General features: G+C 34.3%; 1 long non-coding RNA gene across 1 annotated transcript in view; it reads right to left on the reverse strand.

The window, feature by feature from the left end:
* Positions 1-1,209: 1,209 nt before the first annotated feature.
* Positions 1,210-26,148, reverse strand: part of LOC145686758 (uncharacterized) — a 486,291-nt gene continuing 461,352 nt past the window's right edge. The window contains exon 4 of the long non-coding RNA XR_014131648.1: positions 1,210-2,633. This is a non-coding gene — a long non-coding RNA (uncharacterized LOC145686758). The remainder of the gene's footprint in view (positions 2,634-26,148) is intronic.

Consider the following 26,148-nt stretch of genomic DNA (forward strand, 5'->3'; position numbering starts at 1 on the left):
TCTAACATCTAATGCGCTTTTATTTCACGGTATCACTCTAGCCGTTAGGCGTAATGACTGAAAGTTTTAGGTAAACATATATTTGTAATACTCTTTAAAACTATGTGAAGATATATTTTCAAAAGGTTTCAAAATTTAATCTTGACTTTGGAATCCCATGATATTCCAAAATCCATGGAGGTATCTGATTACTTTCGGATGAAATTCCTTCTGAAGTCCTTATTAACCTTCAATGACCGGTTTCGAAAATTTTACAATCTAACACGAAAACCCTATATCTCTATGGTGCTTCTGTTTATATGATAATATTACAATAGCCATTGGACATAGCAAACTCTAATTTCTGTTGGACACCTGTCTGCAACTTTCTTCAAATCTTTGATAACATAAGCCTATGTGTTTGGTAATATGTATAAATGGGAGTTGTACTAACCCCATCCTAACCATATAGGATTGTACGTTTGTTTCGCACTGAATCTGCTCTTGGATTTGTTAGGCTTCAGTAATTGGTTATTCGAAATTGTTTCATCTAGTATGCATACGGTACCTCACACTTCTATGGTGTCACTTTTATTTCATGGTTTCTCTGTATCTGTTAGGTATTATACTTGCAGTTTTCGGTAAACACATATCTGTAACGTTCAACAGAACTTTGTTAAGACATATTTTGGAAATGTTTGAAAGTGAAAGTTTTGTGAACTCGATGGTACGCTTAAACCCATAGGAATATGTGTTTGTTTTGGATTGAAATGCATCTGAGGTTGTTGTTAGGGATCAGTAATTAATTTTTCAAAATTGTATCGTCTAGTATCAAACCTCACACCTCTATGGTGTAGTTCTTTATTTCTCCATATTTCGATAACCATGAGAAGTACCAAATTGAAGTTTTTGGTAAACGGATATCTCTAACGTTCTTTACCACAGTTTAGAGACATATATTTAAAAATACAGAAATTAGGTACCCCATTGTACTCCGAACCCCATTAGGGTAACAATCTACTTTTGTGTACTAATACATTTTAAGTTATTGTTAAACCTAAATAAGTAGTTTTTTTTTAATTTATCGTTCTACACCCTGAACCTGAAAGTCTATACCCGACCATTTTTAGGGAAGTATTTTCTTTTAGAAAAGCATTATTTTTTTTTACTTTTTAGTACGATTTCTTTAATTTTATAAAGAAAACACGTTTTTAAAAAATAATTTTCCTTTTATTTTCTAATTTTTAGATATAACTAATATATTTTTATTTACATCTTATTCTAGGTCGTACATTTATTATTGACATTTTATTTCTCAAAAGTTCTACTACAATTCGGCCCTTCCCCGTATAGTCCAACTAAAAATCAGTGGCGGATCTAGAAGGTAGAGGTCTGCAAAGGCTCGGGCCGAACTCGTGGGTCGGACTTGGGCCTACAAAACATAAAACACTTCAGGTCTGGGTCGGGTCGGGCAATAAATTTTTAATATTCAAAAATTACTACAACCATATTTCTCCGGCCTTTTGGGGCCTAACTTTGTTAATATACCGTACAACAATATTTATTGGACCATTCTTTCTGGAGAACTTTTAAAGCACAACTGCAAAATTAAATCTCTGATTGCTGAAAATAAAAATACAATTTTGCGTTAATTATTAAGCTTCTATAATTCGGGCTTATTTCGGGCTCATTTGATTATTACAAGAGTTCGGGCCGGGCTCGGGCCTAAATGCTAAAACATATTTTGGATTCGGGTTGGATTTCACATTATAAATTCACGGGCTGGGCCGGGCACGGGCTAAAAATTCTGGCCGTTGCAAAGCTGTACTAGAAGATAAAATCTCGGGGGGAAGCAGCCAGAACACAAACTAGGATAGGTAGCCCCAGGCCCGTATCCAGAGGGGTCTAAGGGGGCCGACCCCCCTAAAATTTTGCCGGCCTCCCAAAATTTTCACGGTAGATTTGCAAATGAACTATAATATGGTTGGATCGGGCCCCCCTACATTTTTGGGGTGGCTACGGGCCTGGGTAGGCCTATATCATGAGTTTACTATAAACTTTCAAAAGTATATGAATAATAACTTTAAGTATTTTGTCACTCATGAAACTAGGGGGTGCTAGGCCCCAAGCCCCGGGATAGATCCGCCACTGCTAAAAGTTACTCTTACTTACAAACATATACGAAAGTAACGACGAAATTTCCTATTGGTGACGGGGACAAATAGGCTCGTTGCCGATGTTCCCATTAAATTCAATAATCAATTTCATATTATCACCTGACTTGGGTTACTCTGCAAAAGTTCAACAATATGTATATGAAGTCGGAAAACGAGTAAAATTAAAGCTGGCAGATTTGAGAACCAATATCTACAAAATGGACACTTTTTTTTCTTTTTTATATCTTTGATTTACATGGTAAAAATCTATCGTATAATATTATAATAAAATATAACATTTTGTTTCTGTTGAAAAACTTTTTTTTATTTTAAACTGTACAAAATAGTTAATATAACTTCTTTCTATTTTACCAAGCGATCGTTTTTTGATTTCACCCTCGTCTATAGCGAAAGGAGCAAGCCTTCTTGTTTGGATAAGCTCGTGACATCTGTTGGTCAGTGTTGAAACTACTCCCTCGATCCGGTAATGTTGGTTGCCTACGGAAAAGGGGAAAAAGAAAAAATTTTTGAAAAGAAATATTTGTCTAGTGATTATACATAAATAAACATTTAAATTCACTTAAAAATACTACATAGGTTTTTTTTTTTTTTTACCTTTTCACTAATATATTACACCAAACTACCAAATGTATGCAATTTTTTACATATGAAAATTTCACGAACTGTAAGAAATCACTTTTAAAAAGTTAATAATAATAATAATAATAATAATAATAATAATAATAATAATAATAATAATAATAATAATAATAATAATAATAATAATAATAATAATAATAATAATAATTAAGGCTCAGTATTCGTTAACGCTAACCTTATAATAAATTATATTTTTTATTCGCGTTTCACATTTCCAATAAGAATGTTTCTATAGTAATATTGTGAAAGACAGGAGTGTAACCAAGAATTTGTATAGAAGTACTAATAAACGAGAAATTACGATATGAAACTAATCACAGGAAAGGTAATTTATTACCAAGGGATACTGAATGAAATTAAGTTTTTAGTTTTACGTTCCACTATTATCCCTTCTAGATTAATGATGATTAATGCAAGTGAATGATAATGAAATAATTTAGTGGAATGAGAATGTAGAAGGGAAGGGAAGGATGAAGAAAAACCCCGGGTACGATGTTGTCTATCAGAGATACTGAAAAAGTGGTTTAAAAAGTACATTTTTTTAGAATTGTTACAACAGCATTTTTTAAAAAACAAAACTTTAATCTTAAATTGTACATAACAAAATTATATTATTGATACAATTGAATCGACAGTTCCAACAAAAAATAATCACCCTAATGAAGTTAGAGTTTTTTTTTTTTTTTTTTTGTCCTGGGTTGATTTTCCTTTCTTCATTTTAAGAGTGTGGCTCCGCTTAGCATAGTCGCTAACACTCTTGTCTTAGGTGCAAGCAGTCGTTGGTTCGATGTCCGGTGGGGACACTCGATGGAAAAAGTGGAAAAGATTTTTAGGCCAACCATTCTGAATGAGATTTTTCTGGCTTTTTGTCATTCACACCGGACAAATGTCGGAATGGTACCTAACATATATTTCCCAGGCCTCTTCCTACCTTCCCTTTGCTCGGATAGTATGATGGTCGAGGAACGTCATCCCTCATACGTGACGTACTAACACGGCCATAGATGCTGCAAGCCCAGAAATCTAATTCCTAATCCTAATCCATCTTTAGAGCATTTCTGATATTTAATTCATGGTTGATGTAAAAAAGAAAGAAAGAAAGAAAAAAGAAAAGAGTAAAGGTGTAATATACGTAACGAAAAAAAAATTCCAAACTATATAAAGAAAATAAATCCAGGCTAAAACTCTGTTTTCAATTCGATATTAGTTCCTTCTTTCTTTCCAATAATGGTGATAACGGTCCCCCGGACTCCGTGATGCTAGGAGAACCCGAACCTTGGGAAAACTCATCAAGATATGAAACTCGACTCGCATAAGCTTTGTTTCTTTAAGTTCTGTGGGACTGGTGCTGCAAATCCAGTTTTGCTGCTACTGCTCCTTTGAACTACTATATCGATTAATTTTATTAGTGATACACAATAAAGAGTGGGAAAACTATAAAGTGCAAAAAAAAAAAAAAAAAAAATACAAGCTTTTAAGGAATGATGAGTAGACTTTTACAGCAATAAAGATATATTTGTAACAATAGCGTCATTAACGGAGACAGGAAGAGCAATTGGTCCCTATGAAATAAAAGAAAAGTTTAGTTTAACGTCCTACGTTTATGTCTTTTAGGTTAAAAGAGATGAGAGATTTATGAAAGGGAATGATGGTAAAATTATTTTTTTCTGAGCTCTCCCAGCAAGAATCGAACCCAGGATCAATTGTATCAATGGCGCAGGCGTTAGCCACTAGACGAGCGTGGAAGTATAATTTTACAATAATAGGAACCTACACTAGATTCTTGCTCTCTCTCTCTCTCTCTCTCTCTCTCTCTCTCTCTCTCAACCCCCCTCCCCAAGGAAAACATGAAAAAACTCAAAATCATTATCATCATCAAGACGCTCATCATTTGTAGGAACAATATATTGGTAAGCATAATCTCTACTTCAGAGTCTTACATTTCTCTAATCATAAAAGGTAAATTGAGCTATTCAATTAACGTAAGAAGGTGACAGCTAATTAAAAAATAGAATAAAGGGGAAAATGTCAAGCAGCAAAGTAAAGTTTTTTTTTCTAATACACTCTTGAAACAGAACTTTATAGAAATAGAAAAATGTGATTAGATAGCAGAACAAGAGCTTCTGTGTGCTGATCTCTGGCTTATTTTTCTTTGACAGGTTTGAGAGTTGTGACGTTAAGACTTAAAGAAAAAGACAAGGATCTAGTGGTGATACAGACATACGCACCGACGACTTCGCATGCAACTGAAGAAGTAGAGGAAAATTATGAGAAAATAGAAAAAACATATGGACAGGGAAAAGAGGGGTGCATGTATAATAGTAATTGGTGATTTCAATGCAGTTATGGTAGAAAAACAGGTAGGTAGTGTCGTAAGCAAGTATAGTTTAAGCGAAAGAAATGAAAGGAAAGAAGGATTGGTTAATTTCAGTAGACAGAATTCAGTAGTAGCTCGGAACACTTGGTACAAGAGAAGAAAATGTACGGTACATTGAAATTCTCAAGATATACTTGGAAATCCTCAATGGACGGCCGAACGTATCAAATAGACTATACTATGATTCAGGACAAGTATCGGAATACCTTGAAGAACGTGAAGACTTTTCTCAGGGTCGACATTTTCTCTGATCATAAACTTGTGCTGGCCGAAGTGGTTGTTCAGCTAGAAAGTGTAGTCGCAAGAAAAGTAGGGAACAAGAGTGACTGAAACATTGAAAAACGAGGAGGTAAGAAATCTCTTAGTTGAGAAATTTGAAGAAAAATACTCACATGAGGAAAGGATAAGTGCAGGTAATAACAGACGATGCGAACACATTAAACTTTGCATACACCAGGCTGCAGGTGAAGTAGCACGTTACCGCGAGCACAAAACAGTTAGAAAACCACGAGCTACACAACAGATGTTGCAGAAAATGAGGGAAAGGAAGACATACAAATAGGTTGATATAGAGGAGGGCAGAAAGATGTACAGGAACTTAAACAAGTTACAAGGAGAAATAGACAGAGCAGTGGAAGAGTTTTACAAAAGAAAATGCGAGAACATAGAGGAATTAGAAAGAGTTGCAAAATATGAGGAAATTTACAAGAAGATGAAATTTATGGAACTTCGTAGAAAACGAGGGAGTATTATGATAACAGTAAGAAGTAAGAATGGGAAAGTAGTAAGCGAGAGAAGTGGTCTTAGAAAGATGGAAAGAATATGTTGAGAACTTATATGAGAGTAGAGACAGACGGTGTGGCCTAGATGTTGATGTAGAAAGTGAAGTAGACGAGGATGATAAGGAGTTTAGTATTCTTCGGGATAAGTTTGGAAAAGATATATCCGAGATTAGGATTGGAAAGGCAACCGAATAGATAATATATCAATCGAGTTCATGGGAGACATGGACAAGAAAGAATTGTTCCGATTCTGCAACGAAATATATGAAACAGGAGAATGGCCAAAAGATTTCTTGAAGACCATTATGATACCGATGGCTAAGAAATCGAACCCAAAGAGATGTGAAGATTATACAACTATTAGTTCCATATTGCATGCAGCAAAAATATTGTTTCGAACACTGAACAGAAGATTGTATGGAAGAAGACATGAATAAGTTGAGGAGAAACAGTTCGTGTTCAGGAGAGATAAGAGATACAATTGGTTTATCAAGAGTAATCAGTAAGAGGTTTATAGAAAAAAGTAAAGAGGTGTATGTTGTATTTATTGATCTAGAAAAGGCTTTTGAGCCCGTGAATTGGAAATGTTGTTGAGAGTTCTAAAGAAGGACGAGTTGGAAAGGTTGAACATTCATAAGAAACTTATATATGAGCCAGCGAGTGAGAGTTAGAATAGGGGAAGAAATGACAGAGGAGGATGCAATTGGAAGAAGAGTTCGTCAGGGATGATGTGTCTCATCAACATTACTTAATATCTATCTAGAAGAGGTACGGTAATGAAAAAGAGCCAATACAAAGAAGACTGTATTTCAGTAGAAGGTAGAATGATTAGGTGTATACGGTTTGCAGATTGTATGGTGCATGTTACAGAGACTGAAGAGAAAATCAATAAGATGTTAGCAAACTTGAGGAAGAACTGTGAAGAAAATAGGATGAAAATAAATGTTAGAGAAAGACAAGTCACGGTGATTGGAACGAAGCACTTAGTGTCTAATATAAAATTGGGACGGGAGAAATTAGAACAGGTGACTAGTTTTCGCCACCTGGGTAGTATTATTAGTGATTATGTGAAGTGTGAACATAAAATAAAAGCAAGAATAAAAGTGGCGAAATAATATTTTAGGGGAAAGAAAGGTTTATTTTGTGAGATATTGAATAAAGAGTTGAGAAAAAAATCATAAAATGCTTCGTGTGGGGGTATTGTACTGTACTAGGCAGAAACATGGACATTACTCAAAAATGAAAAACGCGTGGGTTGGAGAAGAATGGATATAATTAGCTGAGTTGAGCGGAAAACTAATAAGACTGTGCTGTGTTAGAAATGGTGGAGTAGGAAATAATAATTTATATATTATTGAGAAGAGGAGTCATGTATGTTAGGAAGCTTTCTGAGGTCAGCAAAGCGAAACAAAAGGCACGTAGAACAAGCGAATAAGAAAGTAAAGAGACAGATAAGAGTTTAAGCGTTAAATTGTACATCATGAAAAATTTTGTAAAATGTTTCCAATATTATTATTCTCATAGTGCATGTTTCTACACATATATTGTTAAATTGTCTTGCCTTTGTTAAATTTGTCTACATGCTTGTGTTGAGTTCCTTTTTCTAGTATAAACAATTCTGTAATCTCTTGAATTCTAATCAAATAATACAAATAAAAATTGAAATAATAATACAAATAAAAATTGAAATAATAATACAAATAAAAATTGAAATAATTATTGAGAAGGAGAAGAGAAACTTGTTGGAACATTGGCTAAGAGGGGACTGTATCATAAGGGACGTGCTAGAGAGTGTGGTGACAGGCAAGCGAGGAAGGACGGCGAAAGAGGCTACTATTGATGGACTTATCAAAACAGGAAAAATCGTGCGTAAAGGCGAAGATGTTAGCTAAAGACCGTGGAGCATGGGAACCTTCTCAGTTGGAGTAAGTGATCTGCCAATAATGGCAGAATACTTATAATAATGACGATGATGATTTTCTCAATGTATTTCTGCAAAGTTAGTCCAACTAATGCTTTATTGTTCTAATTAAAATATTACTTTACTAATTTAATGATAATATGTCAATTAAAAATATATATCCGGTATAAACTAAAATAATATTTATGAACTTAGTATAAACTATAGATGGTTGTATATTACAGGCAATACAATAACGATGACAAAGTTTAAGGGACATTCTCATGCATCCTAATACAGTTACGATTTATTGGTATGTAAATCTTCTATAATTCTAATTTTGTAATCTTTTATTTGCTGTTTGAGACTCGCTTCATCATAAACTACCGTACAGAGTCGCTTCATCATCGCAATATCACAATCGATAATGCACATTCATAGTCTATTAGAAACTATTGATCTTAGTCTTACTTAAAAAAAAAAAAAGTTGTTATTAAATAGTACATTACAGAATGATATGGCATCATAACTAAATCAGAAATTGAAACATGAACATGATCAGCAATTGGGGAATAAAGTTTTGTTCTGGATTTATTTTCTTTCTCTATCTTGAGAACATAATCGAATCACCCTTGATCCACGATAGTGGGGTATGTAAAGTGATAGTCAGGGGTAAAAGTGAGGGGTAATGCGGGGGGACGCTATCCCCCACTTACAGAAAATATCAATGGCGTACCCTTACTTTCTAGAAAAATTAAAATGGATAAATATAGGCACGGGGGACGGTGTGACGTCACGCGTCCCCCTATTTTTCAGATCCACTTTTACCCCTGATTGTGGTGTAATAAGGCATAAACTTTTTTTTCTAAATTGGATAAAAGAAATACATCCAGAACTAAAGAAACTCGAATTTCAATTTGACGGTTATTCCATTTCTTCAATTGTCGATTGTGGCGGATTTAGCCCGAGGCGGGGAATCTAGGCCCCCATTTGTTGACTGACAAAAATAATTTAAGCTATTATTTATATATTTTTGAAAGTTTATAGTAAACTCATGATATAACTATTATAGTCTGAGGTCTGGCCACCCCTCCCCCCACTTTTTACCTTCTTGATCCGCCTTTCCCTATCGATGCAATTAGTTTTGCCAATATGTACAGTGAAGAGCTGGGAAAGTATCAATACGCCAAGAAAAGAACAATCTTTCAAGTGATTAAGGAGCGGATTTTCCAACAAAAATATTTGTAGCAGTAGCATCATTTAAGTGGGTTCAAAAATATTTACAGAAATACATTGTAATGTAATTTTGCAAATAACAAAGAAAGCAAATAAGATACAACAATGGAGTTTTGTATTGTTAGTACTAGCTTTTTATGAAGCAAGTAGTAGGGCTCTATTTCTCAGCCCCACTTCTAATGAAGTCCCTGTTATCCAGCCCCGCTTATAATCTAGCCTCCATTTCCCAGTCCTACTTGTAATGGGTCCTTGTTTCCATTTAGATATTCATTAGGTTCATAAATTAACATACCGTAAAAAGGCGACATTTTGTCGCTAAAGAACCAAGCTTGACGTATAAAGGGGCCCTAAAGCTTGACGTATAAAGGGCCCCTTTCAATAGCTTAGGGCCCAATCAAACCTAAATCCGGCACTATATATACACTAAGAAAAATCAGTTCACCGGACAGCGGTATATTGTAAAATATACGGAATCCTCTTGCTTACTATAGAAATCAGTAGGGAGCATATGTTATCCGTATGCTACATAGGCTCTGCTCTTAGATGTTACATCATGCCGTTGCAGGATGTCTGATAGTTAACAGTCTTCCTTATATTACATACATATATGTATGTTATCTTCGTCAATTATATGTTATATACGTCAATTTGTATGTGAGATTCTGACCGCCTATATTGTTTCATATGGAAAGTACGTACAGATGGAACACTTATACAGAAAGTATTATAAAACATGCGGTTTTCAGTTATACGTTTGCTGTACGTTAAGTTCACAAACTACAGGATTTATAAATGTAACATACGGTTTTACGTACGCCACATACATTTTTTCTCAGTGTACGTATATATATTAGTGACTATACTGGTGCTTCTCCAAGCAAAACCGAAAATGAAGTTTTTGATTTGTTGGCCAGGATAGTCCCAATCTGAGAGATATACTTTTAAGAAAAACACTCATACACAAAACAGAAGTATTGAAAGAACGTGAGAAGGGACCAAATGAATTTTGAAAAATTAAACGGGAATACCAACCCTTAAAGCAAAATAATGTATACTATTCTGATGGATTTTCTAGCGTAAATGCTCTCTCTTTTGGAGAGAAAAAAGCTTACTAGATAGCAAGCCGATAGCTTACTATGCTTAGGCTGAATGAATCTTATCTTTTTTTAGTTGATCTTAATGTAAGCCTCCAAAGTTAATATAGAAAGCAATTTCGGATTTCAATCAAACTCTATTTTTATTAACTTATTGTCAACGACAAGTTAGTGTGCTAATTAAGAAAGTGTCTCACAATAAGGTAATTATCGCAACCTTATAAATAATAAATATGCTTCGATGGTAATTAAAACATATGGTTTATGTCGAGTTCGTGGGATTTAGTGATGGTAGGGTCACCGAAAAAAATTTGGGATTTTGATTAGTTACTACGAAGAAACTGCTAAAGATATTTCAATGGTTTTAACCTTAAAATATGCAGAAAATATCAAAATTTCTGCTTACACCTTAGCAAGGGTGCCCATCCCCCACAAAGCCGATGGCGCACTCCCCCCCAAAACTAATAATCTCTTCCCTCCTCAAAACTCAAGTCCTCTAAAAACAATTGCCCAGTGTAGCGGTAGTTTTTATAGTACTAGTAATTGTTATTTTTGTTGTTGTTTTTATTTCCTGTAGTAGTATTATAGAATGCTTGTAGTAGTAGTAGGGCCAGTAGTAATTATAAAAATGGCATTACTTTTATTAGTAGTCTTGGTAGTGTACAATACTAAATATGTTCTATAAGGATATTGAAGGGTATAAAAACTTCTACACACTGTGTATGGCACAGATATTCTTATTTTACAATTAGTAGTATTATTTTTTTTCTTTACAAAATATTGATATAATTCCCTTGTACATGAAAAGTAAGACGCAAGTTACAAGTTATTGAGTTTGATACCAAAAGAAAATGTTATCCTCAAAATTAGCCTACAAAAAGAAGTGATATCCAACAAAAAACATTCCTGTAAAAGAGCCAAGTACGAGTGGCCTTAAAAGGAATTGAAATCACAAAAATGGGCGCCAAGTTCTGGTGGACAACAGTTACAAACACTCACTGGCTCACTTCAAATTTAGATTTGAAACTTGGCTGTTGTCTGTATGGTTACCACTAGCTCACAATTATGTCAAACTACTTTATAATTTTCAACAGACAACATAGGCAAGTTTCAAATCTAAATTTGAAAGTGATTCCTTGAGTGTTTGTAACTGTTTTTCACCAGAACTTGGCGCCATCCTTTCATATAGCAACTTGCGCGGTACTTCATTCATAGAGTTTCTAAGCAGGGAGTAGGGGGATTCATTCTCGAGATTTGAAAAAAAAAATCGCATCGTGTTCCAATGTTATTCTGACGACAGCAAAATTACTTATTCGACATTAGAGTAAAATTCTTCCCCATTTTATTTTATTTCACCCAATTTTTTTCTCGATGGCACAACTTGCGCCATTCATCCCTCCTGTGAGCGACCTTCTCTCTTAAAACGAACCAATCTTTCCTTTCATACGGCTACTTGCGCGGTACTTCATTCATCAAGTATCGAAGCAGGGGGTACGGGGGTTCACCCCGGAAATTTTTTGAAAATTAGCTTCTCAAAATCGTGTTTTAATGCTATTCCGACAGTAAAATTGCTAGTTCGAAAGTAGAGTAAAATCCCCCCCAAAATTTTTCTCAATGGCGCAGCTTGCGCCATACATCCCCCCTGTGGGCGGCCCTGCACCTTAGTAAACTTCAATGTACGTTCAGTTTGTTGCTCTACATACGTCTAATCTGTAGTCAATTTCGGTTCACGTGCGTTGAAGCATATCAAGAGTAACAGTCAAGATGGCGGCAGAAATCTTACTCCTTTGGATTTCTTTGTCTTGGGATATATCAAAAACATTGTGCATACAGAGAAAATTCGCGACTTGGTACATATTCAGCAGCGCATTTCTGCCGCCATCTTGACGGTTATTCCTGATATCCTTCAATGCGTATGGACCAAAATTGATCACAGATTAGATGTATACAGAGCAAAAAACGGAGCACACATTGACATTTACTGAGATATGTAAAAAAAAAAAAAAAAAAAAAAAAAAAGTATAGGGTGTTCAAAAAAAGAAGAAGCAAGATGGCTTAGTGATATAGCGCTCATTAGCTATGTGAAAATCCTAAGTTCGATCAGCTAGTAATCAATGGGGTTTTCTTTTAGTTAACCTGTCAGTAGTAGAGCGTTCACCTCTGGTGCATGGGGTTCTTGGTTCGATCCTAGACCGTGCCAAGTGAACTTTGTGTTGGACAAACGCCATGTACGTGTGTTTTCCCAAAGTTCTCCCGTTTCCTCCCACTTTCTTTATTCCACCATTTCCTTCATTTCTCATCATCACCGTCTTCTTTAGCCTAGTCGGCATAGCCGTGGAACGTAAAACTTAAAGATTTCATTTAATTTCTTCTCTTAGTTAACCTGCTACTTTTCTCTCTCTCTCTCTCTCTCTCTCTCTCTCTCTCTCTCTTCGGTCTACTAATTCTTTCATTATATTTTAATTACATTCGCAATCAACCGTTTCCTGTAACCAACAGCACATCGGATGTTAGATATCATTCCATCTTTGTATGTTTATGTATATGGGTATTAGGCTACTTGAAAATATTGATTATCTTTGATTAGAGCCTTTCTATTTTAAGCGTGCCCTCGGAAAATATGTGAAACATTTTCTGGCCCCATCCCCGCAAAACCCTATTTCGGGTGAAATCTTTGCCTTATTTTGAGGAGAGAAGTGAATAATCTTGGCTGTGTTGCCAATTTGTCATTCAGTCGTTGGTCTTGGCGTGTGAAGATCATAGGCTACTTACAATGGCTAACAAGATAGTGGACAGCAAAGCCCGTCAAAGTGGCAACCCTGTCCAAATCCACCTATTGAAGAATCTCGAGTACAGCAACTTGTCCCACCTCTTTTGAGGGAGGTACGGGAAAACACACGTCGACAGCAGCACCAGCAGGGGCACACTTGACATAGAAAGGCTCTATGACATTTGGGGGGCGCGGTGGCTCAGTGGTACAGCGTTCACCTCCGGTGCTTGGGGCCCCTGGTTCGATCCCAGCTCTCGCCGTGTAGACAAACACCGTGCTCGTGGGTTTTCTCAGGGTTCTCCCGTTTCCTCCCACTTTCTTCATTCCACCATCTCACTCATTTCTCATAATCACCGTCTCCTTTAGTCTAACCGGCATAATCGTGGGACGTAAAACTCAAATATTTCATTTCATTTCTATGACATTTGGTAAGCCTGTACACCGAAATTCCTGAAATTGGATTTTCTTTATTTGAAACACTTTTTTTTAGCCGACTGTAAATGTATCTACACATTATTATTATTATTATTATTATTATTATTATTATTATTATTATTATTATTAGATACATATTTATGTATTATTATATTACATTATATTACATTACATAATCATAACAATAATAACAATAATGACAATGTCTTACAACAATTTAAAATGAACATATGCTGGGAAAAACAACACAGCAATTCTTACAAAAATTAAACTGTTTTAACTTTATGACAAGGTATCTAAGTACCAATCTTGATTTTATGGTCATTATGTATTTTCAAAATATCTTTAGTTATAATCTTTTATTCAAATAACCAATCTTTTATGTTGGAATATGACAATAAGTGGTGCTTTCTATTTTGCCAGTAGCCAGCATATCTCTGTCCTTTGGCTGTTCTCGCGTATCGAAAGATTGAAAACAACTGGTTCAGAGGACCAAAATGTCCAACTTAAGAGTTCATTGGCCTTATATAGTTATTTGTTTGTTCATGTTATATAAAACGCAATCCTTTTAATGACGATTCTTAGCGAGAACGGGGATTCTGCTAGTAAATTACAATAATTAAACATTTTTTAAAAATCTTAAAGGGATTGTATAGATCATACATATTCATTTGACTTCTTTCAACCTCAAACTAAAGGAATGATTCTTAAGAAAACACACTCTATGTTTAATACGTAAAAATTGGATAATTTTCACAAACGTATCTTTCTACCATAGATGAAATAAACTAACCTCAGCTTTTGCCAGATTTTCCAAGCAATGATAATTCAACATCAAAGAATATTACGCCTAACTACATCATAATCGAATATTCTTTTTTACGAGGTTCAATTTACTCCTTTTTGTCTCTGTTATTACCAATCGATGAAGATAACTGGAAAGCCTTAAAGAACATGTTGCCAAGAGACAAGAAATAATTATTTTTTGTCGCATCTCATAAATTTTGCAAAAGTTTCTTGTAGAGATGGCCTTTTTCAAAAAATTAGTTTTCCAATTTTCGGAAAATTATTTTGTCGATTTTTCGTTTTTCGTTTTTCGAAAAATCTTTCATTTTCGTTTTTCAATTTTTTTTCTCTTTTCGAAAAATCTTTCATTTTTATTTTTCGTTTTTAGAAAGATCTTTCACTTTCGTTTTTCTTCGAAATTCTTTTGCTTTTCGAAAAATCTTTTATTTTCGATTTTTGATTTTTGATTCTTTTTGCTTTTCAAAACATCTATTTTCGTTTTTCGAAATATATTTCTTCATTTTCCGTTTTTCGAAAAATGTTTCGTTTTTCAAATTTTTTGCTTTTCGAAAAATCTTTTATTTTCGTTTTTCGTTTTTTAAAAACGTTTTCGCTTTTTGTTTATCGTTGTCGAAAAATTCATTTTTCGATATAGTATTTTTCGAAGAAAGTGGTCATCCCCGGTTTTGTCTCGTCTCAGTTCTTGAAAAATTATTTCTCTTGTCCCATCACGATTGTTGGAAACCTATTGTCGCCTCATCTTGTTTCGTAAATTTACGTTCAAAATTTATGTTCTGATTGTTTTTCTATTAATTTCATTTAGAAGTTGTCAGAACCTTTCCGCTTCATTAGAGGTCCACCAATGAGTATGATACAACAACATATTTAAATCATAATTATTATTGGAGAATTTTGTGTGTAATGATTTGGGTATATTTAAAATCTTGATACATGCTCTTTATTAGTTCGTGCAACCATTTATTAACATATAGTTTTCATAATATGAATCTTGTAAGACCAGTTGATGTCTAAAACTTGAGTGAACTAGTTTTGCCCACGAGATTCGCTAAAATTTCTCGTTTTGTCTCAATTCTCATTTCGAAAACGAGATGAGAAGAATCATTTCAAATTCGACAGGAGAAAAGAAACATAACGAAGAGACAAATTTCTATTCTCGTGGGCAAAAGTAGTTTTGTTGCATCAAATTCCGTGTCCTTTTAGCAAAACTAAGCATATGAAATTAATCTACTATTACGTTATGTATACACATTCTTTTAAAAACATCAACTTGAAGTTCGATGTTATGTCTTTTTGCCTTTTAATATTTCGCTGATTTCAATCCCGAGGAATTACTGATTGTCTCAAACATCTTGATGTTTAAGGCGTGTCCTCTTTTTTGCAATACGCGAGTTGTCTAATACTCGATGCTTAGTAGAAATATTATTTGCACTAAAAATGTATTTGTTGATAGAATGTTAGTGTATGTTTAGGAAAACTTAAAATCATTTCTAAATAATTAGGGGAGAAAAGCATGATTCTACACACAGTGATCCATTATTTTATTGTAAGATTGTTTCTTCATTTACAAGTCAATCTAAACCAATGTTTATTCTTTCACCTTCTCGGTTTGAAGCCTTTACTTCGTTCTCCCATTTGTGCTTCATTAAAGACATCTTTCACGTTATACTTGTACACAAAAGGAAATGAAATTCGACAAGGTCTCTCTTACGTGCCATTGGCTTTCGCCAAATGTCGAGAGGTTTGAGCCGGACAGTAGCTTTATTTTCTAAGATTCAAGGAAAGCATATAACAAGCTTATTTGAAATTTGATAAATTTTACGATAGTTATAGGAATACACACATACAACTAATGCATCTTAGGTAGAATGACAGAAACTCACTTATATTCAGTAGTAGAGCGCTCGCGTTTAGTACAGAGACTCTGGGTTTGACCCCAGGTTTGAGTTTATGGTGGACAAATTAGAGGTCATGGGTTGTTTTACACTTTCATTAATTATGGGTCTCCTTTAGCGTAAAGGGTAAAACCAAATGACATTAAAGATTTCGTTCAGTCAGGCATATAACATACATACATTAATACTTCACTCGTTACGTTTTATTATACTTCCGCATTAATATAGATTATACATTAGCACCCTAATGTGAACAATTTTAAATATGAACATAGTTTCCTCAAACATTAGACAACAATATTTGGCATCATTAAACAATAAATTAATAACAGTTATTGCAAGGCCTATGAGGTGTTTGATACCACTATGGTGTATTACAGCTTCCTAATAAAATTAAAAAGCTTATTTTGTTCCCAATCGTCATTTATTGAACTTGCACCTTCATGTTTCCACAAATTAGATTGTATTGATAAAGCATGTTTTATTCCTATATAATGCTACATTACTTTGGCCAAATCCAACTATTCTACGTAAAATGTCAGTCATATTGCGAAAAGAAGAAAAAATCGTACCTAAAAACTACAAAAATTTGCAGAATAATTACAAAGAATGACTCCAAAGATACTGACACCACTCTGTTGTTATAAAATTACAATAAATATATAAAACTAGGAATACGCCTATTAATAAAATTATAGTGAGTGATATTTAAAAAAGCGAATAATAATAAGAACTAAGTTATTATTTATCTTCATATCAATCGAGTTTTCTTTTGGCGAATTACAGTACGAAGAAAGTGTGAGTGACAATTTTGCCAGAGTTTCGCCTTAACATTTTAATTATTATTTATTATTATTGATTTCTTTATAAAAAGGTCAAATATGAGTGTTCCTTTATTCTTGTAGTTATCAGTCAACGAATCTTTTACAACATAGAACCTTCCAGTAGGAATTCAATTGTTATTTCCTTCTGCCCCCACCCTTAACTTCTTGCAGAATTACATCAGAACAAGAGAATTAGTATCTACATTTATACGGTATACAGTATATATGTATATAAAAGCAACGAAATGCTTTTATATGACGTTGACCATTTCTCTCTTGACAGCGAGGGGAGTGAGTCTGGACAAAGAGATACGTTCTGTTTTGTTGTTGGCGTTTTTTATGAGTGAAGAGATAATTCAGACGAAAATTGCGTTGCGTTTGCAGACTGTCGGGAAAACAGCAACTACTAGAGATGGAATATCATAAACACACTCACACACAAGAGAGAGAAAGAGAGATAGAGAAAGGCTCGTCTGTTTTTAAGGGAGAAGGGAGGTAACAACTTCACATCATAAAAGCCAGACAACCGAAGAGAGAAACCATATCAACTCTTGAATGTCTCTACTTCGTCTCTTGCTCAGTAGAGAACGTACAGCAGCAGTAACTTTTCAGCATTTCAATAGATAGAAACGCCTCATTTTTATGTGTTTGCAGCACAACATAAACAGAAAATAGGAGGAATTCCTCCCTCCCCCGTCTCTGCCTCTCCACGTACACACACACAATCACAGAAGAGAAAAAAGTTCAAAATGATGGTTTATTTCTGGAATAATATTCAGTTCTACATAAGACAGACTAAACAAAGGTTTCATGTAGCATATTCTGCGGGACAGGGAAAAAAAATAATATTACGAACAAACAGTAACAAACGACTAGTAGAGTCCCTTGAAATGTGGGTATGTGGAAGAATGAAGGAAATTAGCTGGGTGCAACGAAAATCCACTGAGAAAGTATTAGTATAAAATAAGAAAATAGAAAGAAAGATTATATAATTAAAGATAAATTACTGTTAAGACGAGAGAAAACAATATGGTTAGAACATGTTACAAGTATATACATGGTGTCTCAAAAGTTCCTTGACATAGGGTAACTCTGTTATTATCCGAGTTACAACATAATGTAAGAAGAGAAAGCGTCTACATATATGATGTTTCTAATCTAAAGTGAAGGATTCTTTTTTTTTTTTAATCGGACAAGCCGTTTGGGCTGTACACTCTTTATGTGCCCAATATTAAATGAAAATACAACGTTGCTATTTACCTGGACCCACAACATAAGTGAATGAATTTATCGCCTTTTACACTAACGTGTAGGTGGCAAGCCCTCATTTCAAATAATTTATGCCTCCATTTACCATACTCTTAGAAAATTTATTTCATTTTACATTACTTACTCATTTCATTTTACATTTGTACCTCTTTTTTTTCTCGTGTATTTGCAAAGGGTCGCGGTGGCTCAGTGGTAGAGCATTCACCTCTGGTGCCTAGGGTCGCTGGTTCGATCCCAGCTTGCGCTAAGTGAACTTTGTTATGGACAAACGCAGTGCATGTGGGTTTTCTCGGGGTTCTCCCACTTCCTCCCACTTTCATCATTCAACCATTTCATTCATTTCTCATCATCACCGTCTCCTTTAGCCTAGCCGGCATAATCGTGGGACGTAAAACTCAAAGTTTTCATTTCAGTTATTTATGAAAATTCTTTTCAAGAAAATCTTCTGTTATCTGGCTATTCCTATGCTGTCCTTCCTCTCTTCTTCATTGTTATACTTCTTTCTTTATCGTGTCCCTTTATTATCCTTCTTCTGTTCATATTTATACTTTATTCTTTATCGCGTTGGTTTATCCAATGTAACACAGTTATCATGATAATTCTTTTCAAGGAAAGATCTTCAGTTATCTGGTTATTCTTTTATTGTGCTTCTTCTTCTCTCTATTTTTCTTTAAATATATATTTCCTTCTTTATCGTGTCAGTAAATTCAATATAAGGCAGTTATCATGAGTATTCTTTTCAAGAAAAACAATCTTCTTATACGTTTGTTTATCTGTTTTAAGGTCTTCTTTTTATTCTTCTCCCTTTCTATACTGTTTCACTTTTATTGTTTTTTGGAGAACGGTAGTATGAAGATAACAAAACAAGTATGTATTATATAGTCCCTATATCTCAACGACAATAAATTAATTCACAGGAAGATGAATTTTTGGGAATGAAGTAAACAAATGTTCTATTTTCTTCCTCTTTGTCGTTCCTTTCTAAGAACTTTGTGAAGAGCGAAACGGAAAAGAGAGAGGATGAGATAGATAAATAAAACGTAGAATCCGTATTAATCAAGATGTCTTCTCCATTTCGTCCATTTTTCTTGTTTTTTTTTTCTTGTTCTACCTTGCAAGTGAAGTTACCTTACATTTTTTTCGGTACTAAAGAAGGAAAGAGAGAAAAAAGAGAGAGGGAATATTTGGAGAAAATTGGAGAGAGACAGAGAGATTGTAGAAATTTGCCTTGCTTTTTCATGAAACGATTTCTGCAGTAGCATAGTTATTACTGAACTGGGAGATGGGAGGGAAGTAAAGTTGGAAATTGCAAGGACAGTTAATTATAAAACGAGTTTTAACTTCCCCTCCTCCAATCCTGGAAAAGTCCCTAAAGTACACCCTCCCCTCCCCCATTTTATACTGCTCCCTTCTCCATCACTGGCTACGTACTATGTATTGTACATACTACTACAATATTAGAGACTCTCTCTCTCTCTCTTTCTCTCTCTCTCTCTGTCTCTGTATCTCTTCAAAACTCTCTACCAGAGACAATTAAGGGACATTTCGTTGTTGAGATACGTCTCCACGAAACACACACACACACACACACACAGAGAGAAAGGCCTACAAGAAGTGACTTACTTGCCTATTGCTGCTGCTGCCTTTTGCTAAATTATGCTTTTTGGAACATTAATTTTCATGACTTAGTACCTAGTGCCGATGAATGCTTACTCTTGTGTGCCATGTTGAATTGTCTCTCTCTCCCTCTGTGTCTGTTTCTCTTTCTATCTGCACCCTTCAGCTCCCTCTTTTAACTCTCTTTATCCCTGACTTTTTGACGCTAAAATTCAGTTGGAAATTATCTTTTCTTGTCTTGAAGTGGCAGGAAGAATGAACTTCTGAGAACTGGGATGTGGAGGAAAGGGGAGGGGTTTGGTTGGTGGGTGGCAGACAAGAAGAAACTTGGTGCCCGCAATCCGGGGGGGGAGGGAGGGAAGAACAAAATAATGATGATGATGATGATGATGACGATGAGGGATGAAACAGAGAAGGAAGAAATAGAGAAGGAGCAATGAGAGAAGACGCAGAAGGAGAATAATAAAGACGTTGATTAAAAGTGGAAGCTAATTAAAAATATGCTAATAAAGGCTACTATTGCGATGGGATGAATATTCAAAGCTAAAATCTTTGAATATTCATTCTGCAATGTGCAGTGTAATGTATATATATATATATCCAGTAGCAATCTTTTCTACTATTATTTGCACTTAGTATTTATTTGTATATTCAGTTCTGTATAATTACAGTTCATGCCACACTGGGAAAAAATCGTGTATGGTGTACGTAAAACGTAGGTTACATGTGTAAATCCTGTAGTTTATAAACTTAACGTACAGCAAACGTGTAACTTAAAAAAACACATTTTATACGTACTTTCTGTATAAGTGTTCCGAATAAGCGTAATTTTCGTACGAACGAAAAAACTGTATATATAGTTGTCACATACAGATGAATGTATGTAACATACGTACACATATCTTACAACCGGAAGCATATTCGATGTCAGACACCCTGCAACAGCATGATGTAACATCAAGGGCACTACATACGTAGATATGGATAACGTATGCTCCGTACTGATTTCTGTAGTAAACATAAAGATACCGCATATTTGTAACTGCTTAACGTGTACCAAAATACAATAATCAAATACAAATCGTACCGTCGTATTAACAAACTGTATTATTTTACTTTTGATAAGCATTTACAAAAAAAAAATATATTTTTACATATGCTTCAGACATATGTGATTAAATGCGATAACGCATAAATATAAACTAGAATCAGTTGCTAAATACTTTCTTGTTATGTCAATTAGATATTCAACAGAACACAACCTACCGACACATAAACAAAACAGAATACTTAGTACATTGTTCAGTTACATTTACAAAATTACTTTCCACCAACCTTCAACTTTCGCTTCTAAATGAATACTATTCCAGCATTCACCCAGTTTTACTTTTTTAAAACAAAAGCAAGAAACAACTATTACATAAAACTATTTCTTGCTTCTTACATTGTCTTTTATTCTTACATTTTTCTTTCTTTAATTTCGTACTCATATATTTTACCCCTAGCTGCTGAAATTCTTTGATACAAAATTCAGTATTCTTCAGTATATTTCCTTTCCTTTTAATATTCCTTCAGTCTACTTCGTTTCGAGCTCAAAATTGTCTGGTTGCTCCTCATCTCTGTCAAATAGTCAGTCATATTCAGAATCTCGACATTCCTGTTTGCGCCTTCCTCGAAATTAATACGTTGTAACACCTAATCATAAGCTCTCTACATTATATCCTCATTTGCTGATAGGCTTCTGACGGCTCCTGCGCTAATGTGAAGGTGGTTTGCGTGAACTGACATTCTTCTGCATAGAATCGAGAAGTACTAAATTTTAAAAAAATTAAAAATTATTTACTTCTGGTTTCTGAACTGAATTAACCTGTTCGTTGTTAAAATCTATTCCTTCATTATAAATATGTGTCAACTTTGTCTTCTATTGTTCAATACAGTTAAGTTAGAATCTAGCTTAACCGACTCTTTTTCTACCGGTAAACTGTCCTGTACAAAAGTTAAACTTCTTTCTTGTCTGAAAAACGGCCGAAAAATTGTTTGACTTTGTACACGCACAACAGATTTTTTTTTTCGCTCGACATTCATCTTAAATATGTAATTGAGCACATTTAATTACTTCTTCAGATTTAAGCTTTTGTTCTTGGGAGTTGGAATATCACACTTCTACTTTGCCCTGATCTGATGTTTTAGAAGCGGATGTATTTACTTTCAACCTGAGAATTGTTTCGCAAAAGTAATCTGACATGACGTTGTTGAAATATGTAGCTTCATTAAATATATTCATTTGCTGATCGGCTTGTTCCATGCCCATTACTAAATTTATATAGCTCTTTGTAGTTAACATCTGCCGTCGAGATGCGTTATGCCTTACACCAAAAAATAAATTGGTCTCTTAACACGTCACTGAGAACTTCACCATAATCAAGATGCTGTTTATTTTCGAAGTTCTACTACATATTGAGCCACTGATTGGAAATGTCTTTGGACCATCTGTAATCTTATCCATTTTTTCGCTGTTTTTTTTTTTTTTTTTTAAGTTCTTAGAAGAAGGTATATCTAGCCACCTTAGATTGCATAAATCCTCATATATTTTATCTTCAACTCATTTCTGGTGCATGAGGTCCTTGGTTCGATCTCAGCTCGTGCCAAGTGAGCTTTGTGGTGAACAAACACCGTGTATGAGATTTTTTCGGTGTTCTCCCGTTTCACCCCTATCATCTTTCTACCATTTTATCCATTTCTTCTCATCGCCGTCTCCTTTAGTCTAACCGGCATAATCGTGGGCCTTAAACCTTAATAATTTCATTTTCATTTATTTTATCTCCAACTATAGACAATAAAGTAGATATTTTACCCTCTCTTTAGTAGCTGCTGATAGAACCATTTGTTCGTGGCGGTCAAGGAAACTCTTAATATTTCCATATTCACAATCGAATTCTGTGAAGATACTTAGATATGTCATTATGGAATCATATAATTTCTATTAGTCTGCGTCACATTTATAGATTGTACAATCTTCTATACTACTCCCACATATTATTTATCTATACATTGTGCTCTCTATGGGTCTAATTACAGTTCATGCTATTTAACTATCTAGAGTAGACTTGGTTAAAAAAAATAACTAAAGCGGAATAACCTTATACAAACCGTAACGTCATCTTAACAAACTGCATTGTTTTATTTTTTTATGAGCATTTAGAATTGGCCACTCAAGCGTGTACCGAAACATTTTTGTTGGGAGGGGTCGAAAGTTTTTTTTGGGGGGGGAGGAAAATTCAATACATCTATATAACATTGAACATATGTTATTCTGCATTCGTCAAGACGATAAGTAATAGTTTATTGCTGCTACCTAAGTTCTAAGGAAAATTATAAAACCAGATTATTTTTGGAAGAAGAGTATAGCTGAGGTGTAAAAACAAGTACTTAGGCTACATCAATTATTTCTCTGTTAAAAAAAGAAGTGTAGTTGAGTTCAGTGGCGGATCTAGAAATTAAAAAGGAGGGAGTGGGCAGCCAGAACCAAGAGTATGATAGGTATATCATGAGTTCACTATAAACTTTCAAAAATATGTAAATAATAGCTTCAATTATTTTTGTCACTTAAAAAACTGGGGGGTCCAGGCCTCCCCATCCTGGGCCAGATCCACCACTGATTGAATTAAGAAAACGTGGAAATGTTAGTCAAGTTAATTACTTTGGGAGAGGATCTAGAGCCTCCTGCGTGGGTCCGCCCCTGTGACCACTATTTATGTGATTAATCTAAATTATGCTTTAGACATGTGTGATTAAATTTCAATAACAATTGAACATTAAGAGGCCTTATCACTGCGAAATTAAAATACCGCTAATTTTACAGCAATTTATGTGATATCTTCAAATAAATAAAAGATCATCAAAATGTGGAACAAGATCGCCCTAGACAATACTATTTTGCATGAGGTAGAGTTATCACGAGTCACCTATTAGCTTTCCGTTTACAGCCATTTAGAAACGCAAAAAAAAAAAAAAAAAAAAAAATTCAAAATCGTTTCAAAATGGCTAGAAATCGAAAGCAGATAAGTGAGTCATGATAAGGGTATCTCATACAAAATAATATTATCTTGGGAGCTGTTGTTACACTTTTCGATTACCGTATATTTTATCTATTTGAAGATATCGCGTAACTACTGTAAAATTAGCGGTATTTTAATTTCGCTGTGATGGGGCCTCTTAAAAGAACCATTAGCGGATGTAGAAGGTAAAAAACTGGGAGGGCAAGCCAGAACCCAGACTCTGATAGGTATATAATGAATTTACTATAAACTTTCAAAAATATATAAATAATAGGGTCTAAATTATTTTTGTCATTCGGAAAACTGACGGGTGGCTAGGCCCCCGGCCCGAGCTAAATCCGCCACTGAAAACAACATGCTATAACTCACTTAGATATAAACTAGAATCAAAACCTAAACACCATTAAATATTTGACACATAAACAAAACAGACTACTCACTAAATTGTTCAGTCACATTTAAAAAATTACTTTCCGCCCAACTTAAATTTTTGCTTCTAAGCAATTAACAGCTTTATATACAAAATACAGTAACTACGTGTTTATAATTAAAATTTATATATATATAATAATAATTTTAAAATAGAAGATACAATTTTAGTCGCAATGAGGACAGTGTTTCTTCCAGACATGTTTTTGGGGAGACACTGCCTCCCCCCCGAAGCTCTGAGAGTGCCCCCACGGAGAAGACCAAAATAATACGTCTATAATAATGAATAGTACCATGTGAAAATAATTTGTACCCTCGCGCTTACTAAGTGTATCCCCCGGAACATATTTTTCTAAAAGAAACATTGAATGCGGAACATGTTGTGTGGTTTGATCTATACGACGATGGCAAAACATGAAATGTACTTTTCTTTTTTTTCTTTCTTTCTTTTTTTTCTTTTTTTCTTTTTCTTTTCTTTTTTTTTTTTTTTTACAGGAGAGAAAATTCCAAGCTTTTGAATTAAATTTAAAATACTTTCAGTTCATTGGTGGAAACGAAATATGTTGGCTACTGTTAAATAAGAATTTCTAATTAAGCCATCATCAGCTTTTGCTAACTTATAGATCTCAGTCTGACAACTACTAGATCAAAAAAAAAAAAAAGTCAGAAAATGGCCAAATGTTTTGTTTTGCCATTTTCGTATACAGATGTTGGTGAAACGGTCAAGTATTTAAATAAAACGTTTATTAGTGTGTGATAATATATTGTATTGCAGCAATTTTAATTAGCGTTAGAAAGACCGGTAATCAATAAATCTGATCTTTTTTCTTAAGAAATATAATATTTTATGAAACATATTTAAAAAATAAAAGATACATATCTAATATATAATAGAGACCATCCAAATTTAGTTTATATAAGCAGTTTAAATCTCAAATAACTAATTCTAAAGGTAACAATTAACAACAGGAAACCACATAATTGTAAAATTTACAAAAAAATTTTGTAACGATATTTTATCAAACCAGTGTGTAAATAATCGAAATATATTGTATTCTTTCTTACCTGTGAGATGTGTCTATGTACAAGTACATTAATGAAAGTCCAACATGTTAATCATGGATTCATCCATAAGGTAGCCTTTAACTACAATATACGAAGTGCAGTGAGGTGAAATGAAGTATCTGGAGGCAGTGTACCAAGGGCGCCCATCAGGGGGGGCAAGATGGGGCGCTTGCCCCCCTAGAGGAAATTGCACTTCAGAATATCGAAAATCCAATTTACATTAGTTACAGCAAAATTTGAAACTATTTTTGAAACGTCGCTTATACTTGCTCCCCCTTGGAAACCACAACATGGGCGCCCTTGCAGTGTACTAGCTTATGATTCACAACCATAGAAGTGTAAGAGAGTTAAGGGATTCACCATTTATTTGTAAACTTTTGCGTAAGTAATGTGTTATGTTATTTTAGAATCCCAATATGGAAGTAATGAAAACATATCGGAATCATACCTCTAATGTCCATAGCCATAGTAACAGCACGTAAGGTAAGTATTTTTATGGCATCTACGGTGTTTTTCTGCAACCCTAGTTTATGTATATTAGGGTGAGGCAAAACTCAAGAAATGTAAAGAGCAGCTTTTGTCTCTAGTTCTAAAAGTTGATAGGGGTAAAGAGAATTTCCTATGCAAAATTTCAGATTTTTATGTTTTGATTTAATGGTCCCAACTTTGGTTAACAATGAACCCAACATAGACATATGACAGAAAATAGCTTTTCTCTTCAGTAAGTGTATTGTTACAAAAACATCAATTAAAAATAATAAAAGAAATACTACCTAATTATCTGCTTTCAGAAACGCA

This window comes from Thermobia domestica, chromosome 1 (genome assembly GCF_964235325.1).
Source record: "Thermobia domestica chromosome 1, izTheDome1.hap1.1, whole genome shotgun sequence".
NCBI classification, from domain to species: domain Eukaryota; kingdom Metazoa; phylum Arthropoda; class Insecta; order Zygentoma; family Lepismatidae; genus Thermobia; species Thermobia domestica.